Below are 4,162 nucleotides of genomic sequence, written 5' to 3'. Positions count from 1 at the left end.
AAAACACAAGTTCACACAAAAACTTGTACATGAGTCTTTATGCTCACATTATCAATAATAAAACAGCCCAAATGTCTATCAACTGGTTATCAGATAAAGTATGGCAATCCAGCCATGCAAAAAAACTGAAACATAGGAAGGAACAAATGGTCTGGGGATGTAGCTCATATTACGCTCGAGGCCCTCAGTTCTATCCCCAGTACTTAAAAAAAAAAATACTGATACATACATGCTAGAGCATGAATGAAGTTTGCAATGAACACCGAGCAAAATAAGTTACTAAGACCACATATTACATGATTCCATTTATATGAGGTCAGCAGAAAAGGCAAATCCGTACAGAAAAAAAGTAAACTCAGTGATTGTCAGGAGCTGGCAAGTGACTGATTAATGGCTGTGGGGCTTCGCTTTAGGGAACTTGAAATGTTCTAGGTGATGAGGGTAGCCTTGCGAACAGACTACAATCTCTTGAACTGTACATTTAAAGTGATAAAATGATGGTTTTCAATGTGTAAACTTTGCACCTCATCACCACATGCATGTAGTCTCACATCAAGAGGCTGAGGCAGGAGGAATGGAAGTTGATGTTGATACTCACCCAAGCTACATTCGCAAGGCTCTATTTCAAAAAGCCAAGGGGTGTGGATGTAGCTCAATGCAGCACTAACCTAGCATGTACAACCCTGTGTTTGATTTCCTAACACTACAAAAAAAAAAAAAAAAAGGAAAAGAGTGTCAGGCCACCAACCTAAATATGGAGTCCTTGTCTCAAACAACAACAGTAACAACAACAAATAAATACATAAATAAATAAATAAAATAAAAATTTTAAAGAAAAGAAAAAAAGTCACTTATATTGTCATTCATCCTTATGTCCCACAGAATGCCTAAGGAGTTTTCATTTTTTTAAAAAAAGAATGACTTTTCAGAAGAGGACTATATTTAATACGGCCTTAAATGCAAAGATGAGAAAGTATTTAAGTAAGCCATCTAAATAATTGATTATAATTTGCACACAAGAAGTCAGGAAATGATAATTTATTCATTCCTCTACGGATATTCCAAGAATAGACTAAACCCCACTAAAACCAGAAGTGCCGTCACGAAGACTAAGGCTAGCACAATGCACTCGCCTAGCATGTACAAGGCGCCCAGTTCAGTCGTGGATTCCCAGTCCTAGAAACGAAAGCGGCAGGGAGCAAGCGTGGGATCAAAGCAGGCGGAATGCCATTGGCAGCAAGTGCTGACGGAGAACTCAAAGGAGTACCGTAAACAGACACCGAGTCTGTGTAAAAAATAAATATCAACAACAACAAGAGACTGGCATTTCCCAGGCCTTCGCGTTCATCCACAGCAAAGACCAAGTGGCTATTTAAACAAACATCTCTCATAACTCCACACATACGTATAACATACTTCGATTATATTCCCTCATAGTATCCTCTTGTATTCTCCTCTTCCTCTCGCCAAACCCCTCCTTCTCCCCAAGTTCTCCTCCTACTTTCTCTTTCCCTCCCCCGCCTTTCTCAATCTGTGTGTCCCACTGCATTTAATTTAGGGGTACTTTCGTGAACATGACTGGGGGGCATTTACTGGAACAAGGGAGCTTTACTAGTGGCTACACCCCTGAGAACTATGGTTCCTCTTACCTGGCCATCATTAACAACTGCCTACCACTGTTCAGGGATGGGTAGTGTAGCCAGGGAAGTTCCTTGTCTCTGCCCCAGGAGTGCTGGCTGGCTAGCTGGAATTGGTGAGCTCTGAATTTGAGGAGACAGACACTTTGCCTCAATAAAATGGAAAGTAATCTAGGAAGACATCTCGTGTCCACTTCGGTCCTCAACATGCATGCACTCACATGTGCCCGTGCAAACTTATGAGTATACACATATACACACACAAAAGTAAAGGTGTTAATGTGACACATTGACATGGAGAATCATGCCTTCCCATGTCATTTTTTTTGCTGCATAAACCTTTATAATCCTTTCTGGAGGTTAATTTGAAAGTATGCAGAGTATATACACATATGATGAGGAAAAGGCCTAGAATGATCACCTCCAAGTAGTGTAGTTAGACTTGCTTTTATAGTAATAATAATAATAATAAAATGACTGTTTAGTTTTTGAGTTTTGGCGTTTTAGAGGTAAGGTTTCTTAGTTTGTTTTGAGGCAGGTCTGTAGCTCAGGCTATCTTGGAGCTTGCTATATAGATCATGCTAGCCTAGAAGTTGTCACTTCTAAGTACTGGGATCTCACTCAGCCTTTGCCACCAAGGGAGGTTGATGAAAAACATTTAGGGTTTTTTTTTTTTTTTTGAAGATTCATGTAGGCCAGGATTGAGCTAGTTCAATTTTATTGAGATCACTCTATAATCTTTTTCAATTAGTGAATAAAGTAGAACAATTTTGAGCTTCTGATCATATGCTTAGAACGTAACGAAGATACAAAGTACAGGAGGAACTGAAGAGACGCTGGGCCTGTAATTAAGCCATGACTCATGAGCTGCCTAAGGAAACCATCATGCAAGTGCAAAGGGTACATTTACGGGAATGGATGAGGCAATGCTGAGTGTCTAGTAGCAGAATCCCCACAGCCACTGAAGTCCATAGCTGCTTTCTGAAGTACTTGCACTAGCAGTAAACCGGGAGTGTCCCATAGCCACGCCCTTCCCAGCACTGAAGGTGCCACCTTTTTCCCTATGCCAATCAAAGTGGTAAACATGAATCTTAGTGTTCCACTCTTTTGTTACTACAGGCTAACAATTCCCTAAGATTATTGACTATTACTACTTATTCATTTATGAGTTTTCTATTTGTAAGCCTGGAACTTTCTATATTGACCAGGCTGATCTCAAACTCCCAGAGACCCATCTGTCTCTGCCTCCTAAGTGTTGGGATTAAAGACATGGGTTACAATGCCTGGCTTGTTATACTCTTTGAGATTTATTTTATAATTCATTTATTTGTGTGTTTATGTCATTTGTGTGTGTGTGTGTGTGTGTGTGTGTGTGTGTGTGTGAGGGGAGTGCCTATGGAGGCTAGAAAAAGCATACCCGGGAGTTAAGAGTTATAAGTAGTTTTGAGCCACTTAACATGGTGCTGGGAATGAAGCTCTGGTCCTCTGCCAGAGCAGCAAGCTCTCTTAACCACTTAACTTGTTGATCTCTGTCCTTTAAAGAATAATCAGCTTAACTCTTTATTTCTCATATACAATGCTAATATTTTTCTACTTGTCATTTGTTTTAATGGTTTATGCTTAGGTAGTAATATCTAAAGATATTTGACTTTTATGAGGTAAAATCCATTATTGCTTTTCTTAATAATTTTCTTTTGCTTTTATTATCAGAATTCTTCTTCTCTATACATGAAGGATAGTAGAGACTTTTATTTTTGATGCTAAAATTTCTTCCTTGGGGAAGATGTAACAACATTTACCCCTTTCCCCAGAGTCCCAAACCAAGTACACCTCTACCAGAGTTTCCTCTGGGAAACCAATAAATTTCTCGGGCTTACCTGCACAGTTTAGACTGGATGACTTACAAAGGTGTGTATGCTTCTTTCACAAAAAGGCCACACCTGAAAAGCCATTCCACAGGAGAAATGAGAGCTTCCGTGTGACTGCATAGATGGACACTGTCCTCCAGTCTGTCTGGCCTATCTTCTCTACCACACCCTCAGGCTTCATGCAATTAAAGCAAAGTTACATAAAGCAGGTGGCAGGGAGTGGCTGGATCCTCAGATGAGAGTCTTGTGATCCTCCCCACCACCATTCTATAAGGGGATAATATAATCAGTCAACCAGACCAGCTGGAATAATCCTTTTATAAGGGGATACACCTAAATGTCCCAAAAAGGTAGTTGCTTGGCTCAAGGGATAATCACCTACAATTTTCTTCCAGTGTTTCATTTTATTTTATTTCATTTTAAATATTTTTAATTTCTTAAAATTTCATTTCCTTATTAAATTCTTAAAGCCTTCTAGAATTTATTTTGAAGTGGCTACTAAAAATGTATCTTCAAACACATTTAGAAGGGCTGGAGATTGCCGGGCGGTGGTGGCGCACGCCTTTAATCCCAGCACTTGGGAGGCAGAGGCAGGCGGATTTCTGAGTTTGAGGCTAGCCTGGTCTACAGAGTGAGTTCCAGGACAGCCAGGGCTAC

The sequence above is a fragment of the Grammomys surdaster genome, unplaced genomic scaffold (genome assembly GCF_004785775.1).
Source record: "Grammomys surdaster isolate TR1022 unplaced genomic scaffold, NIH_TR_1.0 170, whole genome shotgun sequence".
NCBI lineage: Eukaryota > Metazoa > Chordata > Mammalia > Rodentia > Muridae > Grammomys > Grammomys surdaster.
Note: the sequence above shows the minus strand (reverse complement) of the source record.